The sequence below is a fragment of the Oryctolagus cuniculus genome, chromosome 13 (assembly GCF_964237555.1).
Source record: "Oryctolagus cuniculus chromosome 13, mOryCun1.1, whole genome shotgun sequence".
NCBI lineage: Eukaryota > Metazoa > Chordata > Mammalia > Lagomorpha > Leporidae > Oryctolagus > Oryctolagus cuniculus.
Genome location: NC_091444.1, coordinates 24,391,124 through 24,412,053, shown reverse-complemented (window position 1 = coordinate 24,412,053; position 20,930 = coordinate 24,391,124). Strand labels below are relative to the sequence as shown.

At 50.8% G+C, this 20,930-nt stretch overlaps 1 pseudogene; it reads right to left on the bottom strand.

Annotated features, from left to right (window-relative positions):
• Nucleotides 1-4,259: 4,259 nt before the first annotated feature.
• LOC100349775 (heterogeneous nuclear ribonucleoprotein A1-like) lies at nt 4,260-20,343 on the bottom strand (annotated as a pseudogene).
• Nucleotides 20,344-20,930: the final 587 nt, after the last annotated feature.

Genomic DNA, 20,930 nt, shown 5'->3' with positions numbered 1-20,930 from the left:
AAGCTGTGGCTCGGAATGTCTCTCCAGACGAAAGAGGGCCAAGGGGGTGGGCAGGTGAAAAGGGAGAGGAAGTGAGAGTAAGAAGATTCTTGGTCCCCATTTTAGGAGGACCTGTCTGATCTGGGAGGCGATTTGAGAAAAGTCCAGCCAAGTTTTGTCCCCACCCCCCAGTCTCTGATCAATCACCAGGAAGACTGTGCCTTGTGGGGGAGCAGACGCTACCTAATGGCCTTGCCGATGGAGTGGAGAAGCAGAGACGGCCCTCGAAAGACCTCCACTGGAATTGGAGCCCGTTTTTACATATTTGTCTTAAATTGACAAACTTGGCCATCAGCAGAGCTGCTGTGTGGTGGTACTCTCTGTAGAACCATTCGTGGCCGGCGCCGAGGCTCACTAGGCTAATCCTTCCTGCCTTGCGGCACTGGCACACCGGGTTCTAGTCCCGGTCGGGGCACCAGATTCTGTCCTGGTTGCCCCTCTTCCAGGCCAGCTCTCTGCTGTGGCCCGGGAGTGCAGTGGAGGATGGCCCAAGTGCTTGGGCCCTGCACCCCATGGGAGACCAGGATAAGTACCTGGCTCCTGCCATTGGATCAGCACGATGCGCCGGCCGCAGTGGCCATTGGAGGGTGAACCAACGGCAAAGGAAGACCTTTCTCTCTGTCTCTCTCTCTCACTGTCCACTCTGCCTGTCAAAAAAATAAATAATAATAATAATAAAAAAAGCACCATTCGTACTCACACTGAGAATGTCTGGGTTATCTAGAATGTGTGCTTATTCGCTTATCTAGAAACCAAGCCTCCCTACCACGGTCTCTCCTCCTCTTGCTTCCAAAATAGAAGCAATTGCACAGTGACAAAGCTGCACTGGACTCTGGTGTCACACTGGCTGGACTACAGCCCCCGCTGTGCCTCTTACTGGCTGTATGACCTGGGCATGCTCTACAGTTGCACCTTGCCTCAGTTTCCCCCTTATACAAAGAATGTAAATGGTATTACCCATATAAAGTTGTTAGGAGGGTTAAATGAGTGAACACATGCGATGGTTTGGAAAGGACTTTGGAAGCTGAATGTCCCCCAAAGGCCCTGTGTTAAAGGTTTTGTCACCAAAGTCTTATGTTAATGATACGGAGAAGGTGGAAACAATGTAATTATGGTGTCTGAAGGTGAGACTTTTGGGAAGGGACTGGGCCGGATTGGGCTGTTAGAGTGGAGCCCCCATGATTAAATCCTGCTGCCTTTCTAAGAGTTCACATACTCATAGACAAGCGTGCTGTCTCTGGGCCTCTGACACTGTGCATCACCTCAGGACTCAGCCCCCAAAATGCCCTAGCCAGACACCAAGCCAATAGGGCCACCCAATCTCAGACTGGGAACTCCAGAACCATGAGCCAGATAAAACTTCTCTCCCATCAATTAGTTGCTTGGATATTTTATTATAAAAAAAAATGAATACAGTACACATACACACACACAAAACTCACTTAAAAGTGTTCCTGTAACATAGTAATTGGTCAGTGATTGTTGTCTGGCGTCATCATCACTCTATAACCAATATTTAAGAGGCCAAGAAATGTGTCCCCAGTAGCCACCATCCCACTTGGCTGGGCTCGCACATGTTGTTGAAGGTGAAAGGAGACATGTGTGCCTGGTCTGGCCGATAGGACAGGTGTCCACCGACACCAAGTCCACTTCTTCTAGGGCTATGGAAGGGTCCTGCCTCAACGTGAGGTGTGATCCATGTCACCACTTCTGGGCTGAGATAGTAAAAACCCACTCAGGAGTCTTTGCATTCTTTCCCTTTGTCACAGCAACCGGGAAAGTCCTTATGTTCCAGAAGCCGCAGCTGTATGGTGGTGGGTATCTGCTGACCTGGGTTCCTGAGTGACTGTGTGGAGCCTAGGCACACTGACGCTTATCCCATAAGCAGCGTGAACAAAAATGTGTGTGGCGTGAACTCACTGACGTTCGGGAGCTGTTACCATAGCACAACTGAGCCCAGCAGCTCTCAATCTGGTCCCTGGTGAACACCTGGGAACATTTTTAAAAACAGGAATTTTTCGGCTTCACCCCACACGTGCTGAGGGTGGGGCCAGCAGCGTGGGGTGATTCTGTTACAGCTCAAGTCTGAGAACCACGGCTTCAAGAGATCCTGAACGAGGCAGGTAGCAAAGGCCCCGGGCAATGACCTGCCCTCAGCTTCTAGTTACTCGGGATCCTGCCCCCTAGGCTGCCCCTGAGATGGTCCGCTCTGCTTTACTTCCTCCCATCGGTGAGGACATTGAATCAGCAACTATCGCGGAATATTTACCAGCAAATGCGCTAAAGCCCACCATGTCCCCCTGAAGTCACCGAGCTCTGGCTCCTCCCAGGTGAGTCTGACATCAGCCTGTCTGCTGCCCTCTTCCTCACTCTGTGCCTATGGCCCTGCTTACCCCAGGGGAGGAGTCGTCTGAGCATTCTGACTTCACCAAGGAGGAAAAGGAGGCTGCAGGCGGCCCAGGTATTAACCACAGCACGGAGACGCGCTTTGCCCTCACGCGGGCAGATGCTCAGTAACTGGGTGTAGACGTGAGAAGATTCACAGATATTTGCTGGCCTCACGCATCACTTGATTGTCCGAACTTGGCCGGGCCCCAGCCTGGTCCCACAAGAACTAGAGGGGTCAGTGGGACACGGTACAGCGTGGACGCTGGGGACAGAAAGAAAGGGTTTGGGTAGGAACAACCTATCTGGCCCTTCCTTTGCCTGGGAGAGTTGTTCTGAAGGCTTGAAGGCCTGCGGCCAGCAGAGGGCAGTGTTGTTTTAACAAACACTAGAATCACCACTTGGCTCATGAGCTTTGTCAACACGAAAGGAACTGGCAGCTGCCAGAGGTCTGGTTCATTTGAAGAACAAAAACAGCAGCTAAGATGGGCACCTTTGTACCAACCCTCTCTGCTGGTCATTGCCTGTCAATGTTTCCATCTTTCTGCCTGAAAAATGTTGTAATAAGATGTTGGAAGAATGAAACAGGATGGAGCCCTAAGCAGTGCCCACCTCCACCCTGCTGTGGGGGTCAGCTGGTTCCGGGGGGCCAGGCCCCCCGCCATTGCAGGCGGTGGCTGCAGTCCTCCGTGAGCATCTCACTGGGGGCAGGCATCACATTCCTGCTGCTCAGAGGTGTGCCCCACCAGCTCCTTTCCGTCCTTGTTCTGTCTCTGCCTCTTCGTCCTCTTCTTCTCCCTGAGCTAACATTCTCTGTCCTCCACCCCCATGTCCAGGTGTGAGTCTAGGTGGGCGGTGCATGGGTTAGCAGGGCCAGGCACTTCCTCCCGGGGGTAGAAGGTAGAGACACAACTGGTCCCTTCCCTTAAGAGTGTATTGTCTTGGCAGTCATGATGGGACTTCTCCCATTCTGTAGCTGTGTGAGGCTGTTCCTCTATGGGATTCCTCTCCTATACCTACATGAGTATATCTATGTATCTAAATCTAGTCTATTGGACTTTTGTTTCTCCAGATAACTCTAATGTAGAAAAGAATTTTTAACAGAGAATTGGCTCAAATTATTCACTGGTGAGGTGCACACAACAGAAAATTGTGAAGGGAGACGGTGTACATGAAATATTATCAGTTATGGAATATGTCCAGTAGCCTTGCATGTGCTCTGACAGAGTAGCTTCCTCATGTTCCTACTACGCAAAGATGCACGGCTAATTAAATGATTATACTTTCTTTTTTTAAATTAAATTAAAAAAATTTTTTTGACAGGCAGAGTTAGACAGTGAGAGAGAGAGAGACACAGGGAGAGTTATAGACAGTGAGAGAGAGACAGAGAGAAAGGTCTTCCTTCCGTTGGTTCACTCCCCTAATGGCCGCCACGGCCAGCGCTGCGCCGATCCAAAGCCAGGAGCCAGGTGCTTCCTCCTGGTCTCCCATATGGGTGCAAGGACCCAAGCACTTGGGCCATCCTCCACTGCCTTCCCGGGCCACAGCAGAGAGCTGGACTGGAAGAGGAGCAACCGGGACCCGGGGTGCCGGCACCGCAGGCGGAGGATTAGCCAAGTGAGCCATGGCGCCAGACTATACTTTCAACTTAAGAAACATACCTTCCTGTCATTTCTGACCTCTTTTATACAGAAGTTGTTGAGAAATACTTCTAGCATATAAAAATTACTAAGATGTGAATAAAAGCAGTTTTTCTTCTTTTTTTTTAAGACACATTTATTCAGTGTCATAATCAAACTATTACATTTAGGAATCAACAGCATGGGTGCAAAAAAAGAAAACATTAAAACCCTTTGATGGAATGCTTTACACTTTCCGCAGAACAGAAACTAAAATAACCTGTTATACAATCAGTCACAAACACAGTCCTCCAGTTGTTTTGCCCATGTGCACGAGTATTGTCTAAAACATGTCTTCTTTGCAGCAGCCAGGCCCTGCCACCACTGTGCTTGGCTGAGTTCACAAGTCTGTTGTAACCTGGAGCTTCCCTGTCCCTTCTCTGGCTCTCCTCTCCTGCTACGCTTGGTTTCCTGGAGTTATTAAAACCTTCTGCCACTGCCGTAGCCACTGCTGCTGCTAGAACTGCCATAGCCACCTTGATCTCGTGGTTTAGCAAAATATTGGCCACCATGACCATAGGGGCCAGAGCTTCTGCCTCCAAAATTTCCTCCCTTCATGGGTCCAAAATTTGAAGTCTGGTTGTTGTGATTGCCAAAATCATTGTAGCTTCCACCACCTCCAAAATTGTTTCCATCATTACCAAATCCATTGTAACCGCCTCCACTCTGCCACCATAACCACCACCACCTTGGCTGCCACCAAAGCCACCACGACCACTGAAGTTGCTTCCATGACCCACATTGTCTTTGCCACCAAAACCACCTCCACCACCACCACTGAAGTTTCCAGAACCATTTTGACCTCTTGGTGTGGATGACGCGCTGGCCATCGCCTGCATTGACAGGGCCTTGCGTACTGCACAGTGTGACCATTCACAGTGTGGGATCTCTGAGTGGCAGTCTTAGCCACAGAGTCATGGTCGTCAAAGGTCACAAAAGCAGAGCCCCTCTCCTTGCCACTGCCTCGGTCAGCCGTGATCTCGGTCACCTCGTTCCCCCATGCTGTTCAAAATCATCTTGCAGGTGATACTCTCCAGTGTCTTCTTCAATGCCAGCAACAAAGACCTCTTTCACAGTTGGCTGGGCACCTGGACTTTGGGAATCTTCTCCCGAGACAGCGCTCTTGGGTTCCACAACTCTTCCATCCACCTTGTGTGGCCTTGCACTCAGAGCCGCATCCACCTCCTTCACGGTGGCATAGGTGACAAACCCAAAGCCCCAGAGCGCTTGGTGTTCGGGTCTCTCATCACTGCACAGTCCGTGAGCGTCCCCATTGCTCGGAGTGGCTCCTCAGGCTCTCAGCGGTTGTTTGAAGGCTCAGCCCCCGACAGAGAGCTTCCGCAGCCGCTCGGGCTCTGTAGGAGGCTCCGATTTAGACACGACGGCCGTGGGAAGAGAGAATTTGACGTGACTTCCTCGGCGGCACCCACAGACAGACAGGAGTAAGCCAACGAACGTATCCCAGTTTTTCTTCTTTTAAAAAAAAGAGTTTATTGTCCCGGGAAGAGCAGCCCACAGGGTGGAACCTGTAGGAGAAAGGCGGGAGAACCTGAGATGGTGTCTCTGGGCCGGACGAGAGAACTCAAGTCCAAGTCGTGGGTTCACAGTTTGACAAAAGGCTCTGTCGTTCTCCAGGGCTCCCTCATCAGGAGCTCTCTGGACTCCATCTCTTCCAAGTCTCTTCCTGCAAGGTTTGCCGAGACACAGCACAGCCCTATACCCAACAGATAAAGAGGCCAAGTCCTTGATTTTCCTGTGAGAGGGCAGCTCAGCTCAACCAAGAGGTCTCAGATAGCGTACCTGGTGTTGCTACGATGTGTTCTACTCACCTGCACCGCTCCGTGGCTCTGCGACCCCAGGGTGACCTAGGAGTGGGTCCAGCGCCTAGGACCACCCCAGCCAAAGCAGTGCCCAGGCAGGCTCCCCAGACACCAGCTTTGAGGAGGAAGCTCTTCCTGCTGCCGTGTTGTCCCATCTAGAACTGGGTGTGGAAGGTGGGAGGTGCCGTCAGCAGCCATGGCTACACTGGCATTAGCAGATGAATGAGCCTTTTGGAATAATGAATGTGGCTTCAGCCAGTTGTTGGAGATTAGTCAGAGCAAAGCCATTCTGTGCTCCAGAACTGTCCCCCCACCACCACCAGCCGGGGACCTCCAAGGGAGTAGAGTAGCAGGAAGGGTGAGGATGGAAAAGTAACAGTGGAGACCCCATCCCCCACCCCACTCCCATCCCACCCAGCACCCCAGGTCTGTAATGGTCTCCAGCTAAGCCTTTCAATGTACTATCACCTTGGAAAACTAATAAGGCAGTGTGGGGCCTGAAGAAGTCAGCTGGTCTACCTTCCTGCCCCTACTGAGGACCACACAGCTGCGCTCCTTGAAGTTTAGTCTCTGCAGGTAGGTCACCTTAGGACTCTGCCCCAGGTGATGCCAATGCTGCGGGTACAGGGAGCAGTTTGAGTAGCAGGGCCCACAGCGCTGGGAGAGAGCCAGAGTGGAAGTAAGGAGAGAGAGAGAGGGGAAGAGAGAGAGAGAGAGAGAGAGAGAGAGAGAACACAGGAGAGCAACAGTGAGAGTGGAAAGAGAGATGGCCAGTACTTTGGAGCCCAGAGCATGTTGATTTTATTAAGTTGAGATCGTTGTGTTTATAATTCATTCACCTTTTATTTCTGTATTCATTCAACAGTGTCTCTTCTCTGCTTGGCAACTGGACTCACATGTGCTGGTACAGAGCGGGGTGAAGACAGCCGGAACAACCAGAGACTCCTTCCCTCAAGACAGGCAGAGCAGACTGGAAGGCAGAGAGGGCACAGGCCCGGGTCCCACAGGGGTGGGCTGCTGTAAGCTTCCGCCTCCTGGCTTCCTGGCAGCCCCTTCTGCAGCTTCCAGGACTGCAGGCCAACAGCCAAGGCAGTCAGGGGGCAGAGAGAAGTGATGGCGCATCTTCCCTTTAAGAAAGAAAATGCATCTTAAAGCAGGGGGAGCTAATTTGCTCTTCTATAATCAATCACCCAGTGCAGAAAACAAAAACACACTCAGGCAAGCCTCCAATAGCCGAGAGGAGACTGGAGGAGGGGGCAAGGAGGGGCGCCTACAGAGAGGACCATTTTCCTAACTCACATGAATCCCAAGGGCACAGGGCACGGGCGAGCACACTCGTGTTGGGGGGGTGTAAGCTGGGAGTCGTGTTGAAAGTGGTGCCAATCTTCTCCCAGCTTCCAAGCATCTCACCCTTGTCCTGCCTCTCCTGTCCACACACAGGCAGGAGGAGCTGCAGCTGCGGGGAAAGTGCTCTGGATTCCTGCCTTCAGAAAGGAACCGCATGCAAACGCCGCGGGCAGCAAGGAGCTGAGAGTTCCCTCTGCCTTTCAGCTCATCCCTGGCCAGTTTCTGTGCCCTTCTTGGCCTTGCTTTCCCACTCTGTAGCAGGGGGCCATTCTCACCCTTCCTTTTCTGTCTCACCCTGCCAGAGAGAAAAAGCCACAGTGCTGATAAAACTAGGGTGAGCTCAATAGCAGGGGGACTTGGTGCTCTGGCTACTTCCATCTGGGTCTTGGGTTGGGGTGAGAACAGCCTGCGCTAGTCTCCAGCGGTAGCTGTGGGAGGAGCCCCTGGGAAGGCCAAGGGCAAAATGTACTGTTCCTAGCTCCCTTCTTGTAGCTCAGAGAGGCACCCCTCCCGGCTCTCTGCCTCACCTGCCCTGGTGTTTTTCCCTCCTCCTCTTCTTTCTCCCTCTCTCTCTTTTCTTTACCCCTCTGTCCAGCATGCCCACATTTTCCAAATCAAACTTTGGGAGAAGCTGGCAATGGGCTCAAGAATCTGAAATACGGGCATCTGTGGGCGTCCTGGGGTGTTCGGTTGCCCTAGGCACCCCCTGCCCATGTGCTTCCTCCTCGGCCCTGCATCTGCTCTGGGTTGGACCTCCACAGCCCTAAACACCAGTTGGGGTCAATGCAATGCCAGCCATCCAGATGTTTAGAAACGTCCAGATGACAGATTGAACGCTTGCAGTGCTACCTATTCTCGGTGCCCTCTGGACACAATTCAGGAAAAACAACCAGAAGAATAAATAAGGAAAGCCTCTGCCACCCACCAAGCCCTGAGTGGTGTAGCAGCTTGTCTCAGAACGAGCGATGGACAGACTGGGATGCTTTTCCTCTCCCGCCGGCTTTGCTCTGGTGGTGTGCAGGGCGCACTTCACACCTAGACTTCACCCTCCGGATCACCTCCCTGGGCACCCTCCTGGGAAGAGGTCATGGCTTGGCTTTCTGGAGCCACAGGGTCTGCGTCACAGTGAGCAGAGTCCCTGGTCCAAATCCCTAACACATCACCCGCCCATCCACACTCCCACCCATCCACTTACCAGCCAAGATCCTCACCTGTACACCTGCCTCACGTCCGTCCGTCCTGCCTGCCTGCATCTTTCCTTCCCAACTTCCATGACTCGCACGTACCCCACCCTGTGCCAGACAGCAGTCCTTGCCTGCCAGGATTCACCATTCCCTGGGTGAGACAGATGTGCACAATGCAGTTGTAGGACATCACCAAATGTGTATCTTCCCCCAAGCCTTCCCTGGGCAGTCTCCCCCTCTCTTCCTGGCTCCATGTCTGGCCCCTTCCCTGGGGTGGGAGCATGGTCTCAGAGAAGGGCTGCTCGGTGGTGGTAAGCGCATCTGCTCCCCAAACAAGGCTAGGGACTGGAAGCTTGTGTGGCGTCCCGTTCCCTGCACTCCCTCTAGACCTTCCAGTTAGCGTCTCTGCACGCCGTGGCTGCTCTCCTGCCATGGACAGCAGCAAATCCCAGATGAGGCGGAGGCCATTTCTTTCTGTACAATGTCCTCCCCTCCCATCCCCACCCCGAGTGGGAGCAGAAGACAGGATGGCAGAGCCACTTGTTTATTTCAGAGCTGGCTGGCGTCTGGCCTGGTGGGAGAGCCGAACCAAGAGGAGAGGGCGCACGTGGCTTTTGGAGCTTAATTAAACATATTTACAAAGTGTAGCCTCAGTGAGCCAGTGAGGCACAATGAGACAGAAGCTGGTATTGCATTATAAGATTAATAAACCAATTAAATAAAGACTGCGGCGGCCCAGGGGCCCCACCGGGGCAGGAGGCAAATTTGACAGCTGCTCTTTGCTGATGATTGCCACCAGTTTCAGACGAAAAGACAGCCTGGGCTGCCCCCAGGGCATGAGTCCAGGCTGTTGTCCTGTCTGATGGCTTACACTCCTATTCAACTTGTTTTCCAAGCCTGTAGGTCCGATGTCATGTTTAGCCAACTGGGAAAGAAAGAAAGGAAAAAAAACTATTTCTTCCCCTCTAATCCTTAAAAGAAAAAAAAAAAAAAGCAGTAACCCCAGTTTGAGATGATTTCTTTCTCCTGGATGCACCGTTCCCGGGAGGAGAGGAATGGAGTAGGCAAGGGAATTCTGGGAGCCCAGGGGAGGAGGTGGGCAGATGAGTGGTGCGGGGGGAAGACCCGCCTCCCGCTGATTGACAGTCCTCGGGCTGCCCCTTTATCAGAGTTAGCATGTTTCTCTTCAGCTCTGGTTCTCTCTTTTTGCATGCGGCACCTGCAGTTTGCAAGTTGGTCCCTCCCTACTCTGGGGCATAATTAGTGAAAGCAGGCCCCTTTCCAAAGGCCAGTGAAAGCCTTACCTGGGCGGAGAACAAAATAGGCACCCCCACCTGGGAAGCCACCACGAGGGCTGGGACTCACACACCTGCCCTCCTCAGGGCTTGAACCAGCGTACGCCGTGCCGGTTACCCCCGAGCCAGGCCCCTCTGGCTGCGGCTCCCAAGGTGACCGACACTGTGGACAGTCAGGTCCATCGGAGGTGGGCAGTGGCAGCCAGGCGCCCACACCTCCAGCGATACCCACAGGCACAGAAGGCCCTGTTGCGCTTCCCAGCGCAGCTCAGCTGGAAGAGCCCTGGGTGCTGGAGGGTGGGGCTTGGCGCTGTATCAGCTGCCCAGGCTCGGGCTGCACAGCCCTGATCCAGAGTCTGGTGCTGGAGGAGGGGACAGCCAAGTTTCAGAGACGGTTCTGGGGAGTTCAGTGTCCGCCTTTGCAGAAAAGAAAAAAAAAAAAAAAGAGAGAGTGGTCTGTCTGTGTCATCAACCTGGCGGCGAAGCCAGGGCAGCGATGGGGTTAGGCAGTTCCAGGCAAACACGGACACTTCCATCCCATCGCCAGGCAGTGCCTTAACTCCTTTCTGCAGCAAATGAATGAATGCATCTGCCTGACCCGAGCCTTGCCAGCTGCAATCCTGGCAACTTGTTGAAGCTCCCAGAGCCTCGTTTGAATTGGGAGTGACAGCCCTCGGGGTCAGGGTGTGGGCTTTGGCCTCATGATCAAGCGATCAAGCCTCAACACCTCACAGCTGTTATGCCTGGAAGATTTATTTTTCTCATCTGCAAAATGAGGATGATAATAATTCCTACGTGGCCGGCACCGTGGCTCACTAGGCTAATCCTCCGCCTTGCGGCGCCGGCACACCGGGTTCTAGTCCCGGTCGGGGCGCCAGATTCTGTCCCAGTTGCCCCTCTTCCAAGCCAGCTCTCTGCTGTGGCCAGGGAGTGCAGTGGAGGATGGCCCAAGTGCTTGGGCCCTGCACCCCATGGGAGACCAGGAGAAGCACCTGGCTCCTGCCATCGGATCAGCACGGTGCTCCAGCCACAGCACGCCGGCCACGGCGGCCATTGGAGGGTGAACCAACAGCAAAAGGAAGACCTTTCTCTCCGTCTCTCTCTCTCACTGTCCACTCTGCCTGTCAATAAATAAATAAATAAATAAAAATCAAAAAAAAAATAATTCCTACATCACGGGATTGTGAAGATCACGCGTATAAAGTTTCCAGCTCAGAGTGTGGTACGTAGTCAACACTCATTTAATAATATTAGCCACGTCCAGGCATGCATCACGTTAGCGACAGGGTATGTTCTGAGAAATGGGTCTTAGGTGATTTCATGAAGGTGCAGTACACAAACTAGGCTGTGTGACCTTACGGGAGCTTCATCAAATACACATCCGCTGTTGAGAGCAATGCCGTTAGGTGGTACACGACAGTATAACAATAACTGTGGGGAGCAACTCAGACTAGACTGTTACTGGAATTAAGACTTATTCTACGCATCTGCTCTCCCACAATATGGCGCTGGGAGAGGAGGAAACAGCTTCTACACAGCTGCCTCCAGTTCAACCAATAAACAGCAGGACCTGCTCCTGATTGGAGGAGAGCAGCGTACTCGGCGTGTGGGTAGCAGAGTTGGGATTGGTGGAAGAGGACTATAAAGGAGGAGAGAGACAACATGCACCAGGGAACATCTAAGGGGAACACCTGTGCAGCCCCCGAGAGAGCCGGCTGGCGGTGTGCCGCTCCCCCGCGGAAGTGGGGAAAGTGGCAGGGGGAACCGCCCTTCCACGGAGGTGGAAGGGACGGTAGCCAACCCGGGAAGAACCAGCAGCAAACCCGGGGAGGGCCGAGCAGACAAAAGAACAGCGCAGGGTTCAGTGTTGCTCCTCCACGAAGAGGGGGAGCGACATAATGGTGCCGTGACTCGGATATGAAGCCTAGGCAGGGTCCTGTGTCGTTCCTCCACAAAGAGGGGGAGCGACAAATAACCTTGATTTTTCTAATCAGTGAAGGAGATTCTGGGTCTAACGCACCCCATATAGTATGTAACATGTGGCTAAACAGGTCTCAGCCTCCTGTCCTTCCCAAATGAATGAACCAGTCTGAATAGTGAAAGACCTGGCCCATATGGACTTCCAAAATGGCTGCAGCAACACAGGGTGGACAGTGCCCCAGTAGGTGGTGCTACTGCAGAGCCCCTGGCCCATGGGGTTCCTGCTCTTCTGCAGAGGAAGAAATGCCCGTAAGGAGCAAAGTCGGAAGACAAAGGCAGAGAACTGCGGCCAGCGGGCTGCACAGGGCCACCTTTGCTCTGACGCGCCCCTCACCCCACCCCAGCTCATGGGCGGGGCTCTTGGGTTTTGTTCCCCGGCCTCTGGAAGTATCCTGTGAGTCCACATAGCTCCTCACACATCTGCCAGTTAGCGTGCTCTGCTTTCTCTATACGTTGAAATCATTCCAAAGGACATAATTTCAGAATTACAGCTATGGACTCTGCAATGAAATTATTATCATTTGTTAAATATAATTCAGTGGAATCTAAATACCACAGTGATTTGGAATTCATCATTGTCCACCAAAAAGCTATGTGAATAGGAGCAGGCATGTGGCTCAAGCGTTAAGACTCAGCTTGGGCCGGCGCCGCGGCTCACTAGGCTAATCCTCCACCTTGCTGCGCCAGCACACCGGGTTCTAGTCCCGGTTGGGGCGCCGGATTCTGTCCCGGTTGCCCCTCTTCCAGGCCAGCCCTCTGCTGTGGCCAGGGAGTGCAGTGGAGGATGGCCCAGGTGTTTGGGCCCTGCACCCCATGGGAGACCAGGAAAAGCACCTGGCTCCTGGCTCCTGCCATCGGATCAGCGTGGTGCGCCGGCCGCAGCGCGCTGGCCGTGGCGGCCATTGGAGGGTGAACCAACGGCAAAGGAAGACCTTTCTCTCTGTCTCTCTCTCTCTCACTGTCCACTCTGCCTGTCAAAAAAAAAAAAACCACTCAGCTTGGGCAGTAGCTTTCCGTATTGAGGTGTCTGGGCTCCGGTTCTGGCCCCACTTCCAATTCCAGTTTCCCGCTAATGTGCACCGAGGAGGCAGCTGGTGATGGTTCAAATAGCTGGGTCCCTGCCCCCCATGTAGGAGACCTGGATGGGATTCTGAGTTCCTAGCTTCGGCCTGGGCCAGCCCTGGTTGTTACGGGCATCTGGGGACTGAACCAGTAGATGGAAGAGCTTTGTCTATCTGTCTGTCTCTCTGCCTTTCAAATGAAATGAAAGTAAATAATTAAAAAAAAAAAAACTCTATGTGAACAAACTGCTTCTTTAATATTGGGAAATAGATTTCTATCTCTAGCCTTTCTAAACTGGTCTTTCTCTTCTGTCTCCCGCAGAATATTATTCTCCTTTATGTAGTATGCTTTTATGTTTGGCAGTCTTTTATCGATAATCCAATATGCAGTTCTGAAATATGTAAATTACATTTGATATATGTACAAATTAAATTTTTAAATCATTGATTTTTTAGTAGTGGTAAAGAACACAACATAAAAAGTACCATCATAACCATGTTAAGTGTATAGTTCAAGAATGTCACACATCATTTTGAGTAATCAGAAATTTTAATATTTATATCAATTTTAATTATTTATACTATATTAATTTTAATGTTTATATTAATATTAATATTCTTTCATCAGGGTTTAAATGTTAAAATTACTTCTTGAATGAGTAATCATAATTATCATCAATGTACAATGACTAAAGAAATATAAATATAATGTAAATTTTGTCAATGCTAAATTAAAGAAAGATAAGTACTGTAATAAAAATTTATTGGGACTACATCTCTTGATGATGAGATTAACGTGATCTCCCAGTTAGATGATAAATGTTACTTACTGCTAGACTGTGAAAGGGTGCAGTGTCGGTTCTATTTGTCGAAAATTTGTTTTGTGTTCATAGCTGTGCACCTGACTTTCTGGAACATGTTGCCGGGAATAGAAGGCATTTATTCCAGTCACCTCATCAGTTGCTTAACCTCTTTGTAGGTTCAAATGCCCCAAATCATACAGTGACCCGTCATCACAAATTATTGTTTCCTTCAAGTTTGTTGAAGGAGAAAAAAGACTTCCTAAGGGATTTGTTACCCATAATTAGAACTATTCGCTTTCTCTCTGGGAGTAATCAAAAATGCCTTTTCCAAAATTTATTCAAGGACTATTAATTACACTTTTTTTTTTCAATTGGAAGCAACTTGCCTCAACCAACTTATTAAAAAGGGATTGAGAAATTAAAATATTGTCAATTTCAATGCACTTTTTCCAATGGAAAAAAAAAAATTTAGAGGTAGATTTACTGACAGAGAGAGGGAGAGATGGAGAGAAAGATCTTCCATATGCTGGTCCACTTCCCAAATGGCTGTAATGGAAGAGCTGAGCTGATCCAAAGCCAGGAGCCAGGAGCTTCTTGCGGGTCTGCCTGCGAATGTGCACCCAAGGATGTAGCGGGTGATGGTTGTTGGGACTTGGGCCATCTTCTACTGCTTTCCCAGACCTTAGCAGAGAGCTGGAACAGAATAGGCGCAGCCAGAACTAGAACCGGTGCCCATATGGGACGCAAGTGCCACAGGAGGAGGCTTAGCCTACTATGCCACAGCATCGGCCTCCTCCAATAAAATTTTTAAGAAATCAAATGTATTTATTTTATTACAGGCTTTAAATATCTTTTCATCAAAACCTTAGAGCTCAGATTTAGGTCACTTGATTTATGGAAAATGCCTTGCAGATAATCTATGTAGAAAGCAGACATCTTGTCAAAGCAGTCTGCAAATCAGACTGTAAGAAAAAGTCTGACTTAATTTTTAATTCAAATGAACATTACAATGCAAGTTTGGAAGAATATTATAAAAAAACACAGTAATAAGGATTACTTCTAATCCTGTAAAAACGATTACTAAAAGCAGCCAAGATTAAAATTGTGAGGGAGATAATATAATTAATCTATTTTATGGTAAATTATGAAAGCAAGAATAAATCTATGTGCTGTTTCTTGTTACTTAGTTTGTCCCAATTAAATGTTATGTGCCACCAAAACTGGTAGTTTTTTTATAGTCCCAAAAACATGATAGAAGGAGTGGCTTTTTGTTTGGTAAATGTTCATGTACTCAACTTTAGCATGGCCTTTGGAAATAATTAAATAAGAATCCTGCATAAAAACACAGAAAAAACTCCTTTTATTTAGACATTGAGATAAAAATTTTCCAACTAATTTAGTAAAAGAGAAAGGTATGCATTGCTAAAAATGAATTGTTCCAGTAGCTAGCATTTCATTTTATTTTTTCCATTAATACGAGATGTAGGACAGATAGATTTTAAGCATTTTATGAGATGACATTTTCTCAGGATTGACTGTAATTGGAACACATATCTCATTGCACTATTTGATAAAATAGATGCTGACTACCTATTGAGTAAAGCACACTGCATTCAGAAGAAATCACACAGGGCCACGTGTTGTGGTTCAGGAGGTTAAGCCGCCACGTGGGAAGCCCTCATCCCAAATCTGAGTGCTGATGTGAGTCCTGGCTCCTCTGCTTCAGCTCCGCCTCCTGCTAAGGAGCCTGGGAAAGCAGTAGGTGATGGCCCAAGTACTTGAGCCCCTGCCACTCACATGGGGGACCTGCATGGAGCTCCTGGCTCCCAGCTTCAGTCTGGCCCAGCCCTGGCTGTTGCAGCCATCTGGGAAGTGAACCAGCAGGTGGAAGATCTCTCTGTCTCTCTGTCTGTCCTTCTCTCTTTCTGTCATGCTGTCTTTCAACTAAATAAATAATAGATAGATAGATCTCTTCTTTAAAAAGAAACTCTCATAAAACATTTGCCGTGGGTGTCTTCTTGTATATCCTGTGAACTGTAGCAGTTCTGAGCAGGTTTTACATGCGATGTCAGAAACTTATTCTGGTTTGGCTACTCAAGAGTTCCTTCATTTTCTTTCTTCTCCCCTCCTCCTCTCCCTCCTGTAACCCCCGCCCACACGTCGTGGGCTCATGTAAGTTTGGTGGGGAGAAGAGTTGAAAGGCGTTGCTTGTGTGTGGTACGGGGTTGGGGGCGAGCATTCTGGGCCTTCCTTATTATCTTTTCTTTGATCTCCCCAGGCTCTGGCAAGAGCAAAGCGGTCCTGACAAACCTCGAGGACCACAGCGAAGAGGTCCTCATCCCCAGATCGCTCGCATCCTTCCTCCCGTGATCTGTGATGCTCATGTATGATTAAAGCTGCTTCCATAGGGCCAATGCAAAAGCTCCAGCCTGCTCCTGGCATTGCATTGAATAAAGGGAGCGAAGACTGGCAGCCCCGAAGGAGACTCACCCCAAAATAACATTTTTATTTTTGAAAACATTTATTTATTTTAAAAGCACACACACACACACACACACACACACACACTACACAGATCTTTCATCCACTGGTTCACACTGCAAATGACTGCAACAGCCAGGGCTGGACCAGGGCGATGCTGAGATCCAGGAGCTCCCTCCGGGTCTCCCACATGGGTGGCAGGGGCCCAGGTATGTGGGCCATCTTCCTCTGCCTTCCCCGGTGCCTTAGCACTGAGCCGGATCGGAAGCAGAACAGCCGGGACTCCAATTGGTGATCCTGAAATGGGATGCTGGTCATGAGCAGTGGCTTAGTCCATGGCGCCACACCGGCCCCACAAGTGACATTTTCAAATGTCCTTTCCTTTTGGCACCCTGAAGACTTCCCCACAGGAAGGTTGAGAGTGGGCGAGGGTGACACCGTTCTTTTGTAAAGTGGGAGGAAGGCAATCCAAAGGGGCAGGGACCACAGGCAAGGGTGTGCATGGGCTTTGGGGGCCTGTGGGGCTCAAAGCAGCCACACCTGCACATGCCTTGGAAAGTCCTCCCCCACAGGAAGTCTTTCTCCGCCATCCACACACACACACACACACACCCCAAACACTGCAAACACACCTCAGAGACATTCACACGAACACTTGGATTCACATGCGCGCACTCAGAGGCTCCCATATAAACACACTCTCGCACAGCTCACACCCTGACACACTTGCATGTGCACACACTTGTATACACTCACACACACTGCTTGCTCATACACATTGCAGGGGTTGGAAGGGCTCAGATGGGTCTTTCATTTGCTCCAGGTCACACAGCACAATTGTGTACCATAATTTTAAGACCGTTCTTCTAGGACATCCTAGCTCCCCACATCTAAGTCCAGCGTCCTGCTTTGCTTCCCGGAGACGGGGCGTGATCTGCTTGTGTTGAGATGTTCAGCAGTGCCGGGTCCTGGAAAGTCTGCAGGGATTCCCTGGCTGCCTCCTGCCGTATCAGCCACGCTCTGCCTGCCCTAGGAACCAGGGAGGCCTGTCCCAGTGGCCTAAAAGCCCAGGGAGGCACTTCATTGGCCATTGGGTCTGGCATCAGTCACTGGCTGTGGCAGACAGGAATCATCATTTATGTACCCAGACACGCTTGCGCCTCCAGCGGTCATGCCTGTCCAGTGGGCGGCCGTGTGGTTGTCAGAGCAGCCACCCAGGGATGCAGTTGCAGGCCTGCCCCCTGTGGTGCTGGGTGACCTGGAACAAATGAAGGCCTCTCACGGACATCCACAATGCGTGTGAGTGTAGGTGTGTGACGTGTGAGTGTGTGTGTGTGTGTGTGAGTGTGGACACGTATAAGCAAGCATGAGTGTTTCAGTGTGTGGTGTGAGAGCTTGCAAGCATATGGCATGTGTGTGTGTGTGGTGTGAGTGTGTGTGCATGTACACAACATGGTGGAGAAAGGCTGGCTGACCCTCAAGGGAAACTAGAAGACAAATTCAAAAAAACAACTTATTCTCTCCCAGGGATGGGTGAGCACAGGAGATGGCTGGTGCCCTTTCAGTAGATACTGATTTGGTACAAGTGACACATTGACTGGGGGCTGGTGTTGGGGCACCCTGGGTTAAGTCGCTGCTGAGACGCTGGCGCCCCAAATCAGAGTGCAGGTTCAAGTCTCGGCTGCCCTGTTTCTGACCCAACTTCCTGCTAATGCACTTGAGAGGGCAGCAGAAAAGAGCCCAAGCGCCTGGGCCCCTGCCAGCCATGGAGGACACTAGGATAGAGTTCCTGGCTCCCGGTTTTTGTTGTGGTCATTTGGGGGAGTGAAGCAACAGAAGAAAGTTCTCATTTTCTCTCAAATAAAATACGACATCTTTAAACAAATAAAACAACATCTTTGCTGCTCGGCACGGTGTTAGTTTGACAGGATGAAGGCAGAGCCAGTCTGCGCTCCTGGGGCAAGAGCCTTGGGTTCAGATGAGAACCCAGGCTTCTCCACTTCAGGGTGGGAGTTACAGGGCGCTGGCGGGGAGGGTGACGGCTTGAATATATCTATGTTCCCGACATGATAGGTTGAAGCCCGAACCTCCAAGGCGGAGGTGGGGCTTTTGGGAGTGGCTAGCCCTCACACATGGGATTAGTGCCTTCCAAGAGAGGCCTGAAGGAGCCGCCCCTCCCCCCCCCGCCCCAGCCTTTCCTTCTGCCATGGAAGGCGGCAGGTGGCAGGCAGCTGTCAGGGGTTCTCACCACCATGTGACCGTGTGGGCACCCAGGTCTCAGGCCTCCAGAATTGTGAGAAGGGCATTTAAGGCACCCAGGCTACAGTGAGTCATTGTGTCATTATATACCGACAGACTGAGCACCAAGGAGGAGCCCCTGGTCACAGAGGGTGAGCCCCTCGTGGCCGAGTCCTGTCCTGGAGGCAGGGCTGGGTGGGGGAGAAGCAGGCTGCACACGAGAAAAGAAACTATTGCACCCACAACCTTGATATGAATTACTTTGTGAGATGACAACCTTTCGGTTCTAGAATGTATCATTATCAATAGGCGCCCCTGCTGTCTTCCACCATGGTCATGAGACTGCACGTGAGGCTCACGTTCTCTTGGTCGGCCTGCTTTGGGGGATGGGAAAAGCCTGTGCAGAGCTCAGAGAGGCAGGTGAGAGCTCGCTGGGGCTGCGGACCTGCAAGGGATTTTTAATTGCCGAGCTTGAGGGTTGGGGTTTGAGCTGGTGAGAGCTGAGACTGGCGAGGTGGTGGGGCAGGGTTGGGAAGGGTCCTGTTGTTAGGTAGGAAGTCAGAAATGAGTTTGTGTGAGTGACAAAGGCCTAAGGAGACATCTAGGACCAGCATATGCATCTCAACGTCATCCCAATAACCTTCTGGGGCAGCCCAGTATCTGCACTTGAAACATCCTGCCCTGCCCCTTCTACCCGATAACCTGCCAGGTGGGGGTCCCGCCCCTTCTGCCTGATAACCTTCCAGGGGCAGCCCAGTATCTGTACTTCAAGCATCCTACCCCCCCCCCATCCTGATCTTCCAGGGGGCCCTGCTCATCCTTCCTCTAACTGGGGCAGCGCCAGCCAGGCTTCCTCCTGTCTGATAACTTCAGGGGGAAAACTCAGAAAGGAATTTTTCATATTTACATCCAAAAAGTCCTTTGTTCCAGGAGGAGAAGAAGAGAAGGCAAGGCCCATCCCCTTAAACCCCCCCCCCCCCCCCCCGGCCTCAATGGGACTGTGCACTCAGCTCTCTGCCTCTCTGCTGAGCCGCCCGCCTGGCCTGCCCAGGCATACTCTCTCCACTCAACCACGTAACCTCGCTCTCCCCCAGTCTGAGCGATTGGGCAGTCTCTCTCAGGTTCTGTCTGGAGAGGTGCCCATCCGTTCTTACGTATGTCCCTGCTCTAATAAACCTTGCTATTTGCTTTCCACTTACTCTCTGTCTCATGCCTGAATTCTTTCTTGCACGAAGACAAGAACCTTGCAGTTCTCCGGTAACACTGCGAGCCTTGGAGAGGGATCTGCCAGCGTCCTGAAGGCACCAGGAAGGATTTTCAGTGGGGAGGTGACGTGAGCCGTGGGATGTTCTTTGGAAACTCTACTCTGGCTTTCTCGTGAGAAATGGAATGAGAAGGGCAAAATGGAGAGCAGGGAGGTCAGGTTGGAGCAGTGGTCTGGGTGAGAGCAACAGTGGCTTGGGCTTGGGTGTTCTCAGCCTCGATGGAGAGACAGAACCATGAATAACGAGTCCATTCATTAGAAACATGCAGGGATTATTTCAGCAAGAAATCTTATAAAAAGAAAACTCAGCCTGCAGAGCTTCTGAATAAGGAGTTCTGGGACCCGACACCCTGCATTTCTTGCTACTTTCCAAGTGACATAGCTGCTGTTGCAGGGACCACATTTGGAGAACCACATACGTGGAAGGTTAGGAGAGAGAGGAACAGGTGGAAGACATACAGAAATAGGCAGTCCAGGTGGCTGTGACCCCATAATATGCCCTGCGGCCCAGCCTCCTTTTATCTCTGAGTTCTAATATCCTTAGTTTGTTACTTCCATCTTCAAAGTCATTCCGTGGTTCCAGATGGTTAGTGATCATATTCCTGCCCCAGGCAGAGCACTGGAGGAAGGGTGGAGGGTGTGTGCTGCCCTTGGTGAGCCTCTATCCACCGGAAGACGAGTCCCTGGAAGCCACCTCCCATGACTTCCACTTGCAAGTCTTTGCTCACGTCTAGCTGCCAGAGCAGCTGGGAAGTGTAGACCCCCATCCGGGCACATTGCTTCCTAAATTAAAACAGAGTTTTGAAAAGAAAGAGAAATGGAAGGCAAGGGGTTGCATTGGCACACAGTTTTATGCATACATCCAACTCGACCTTCGTCAGGGCCAAGTTTGGGAAATGTTAGCTCCCTGCTAGTCTTCAATGTTCTGTGTTTCTCACATACAAAAAGCTCTTGCTTGGTCTATGTCTGTGTCTTCATCTCTCTCCTACAGACACTACAGAATGCACACACACATTAGATTATTCATAGAATGTAAGTGACTAATAGAAAGTTACAGCAGGAAGAAATCTTAGGTATTATCAAGCTCATTTGTCTTCAGCCCTGTTTGTACATTAGAATAACCTGAGGGAAATTATAAAAATATTTGTACCATGGGGCCGGCACTGTGGCACAGCAGGTTAATGCCTTGGCCTGAAGTACTGGCATCCTATATGGGCGCCGTTTCTAGTCCTGGCTGCTCCACTTCCAATCCAGCTCTCTGCTATGGCCTGGGATAGCAGTAGAAGATGGCCCAAGTCCTTGGGCCCCTGCATCTGCATGGGAGACCCAGAGGAAGCTCTTAGCTCCTGGCTTT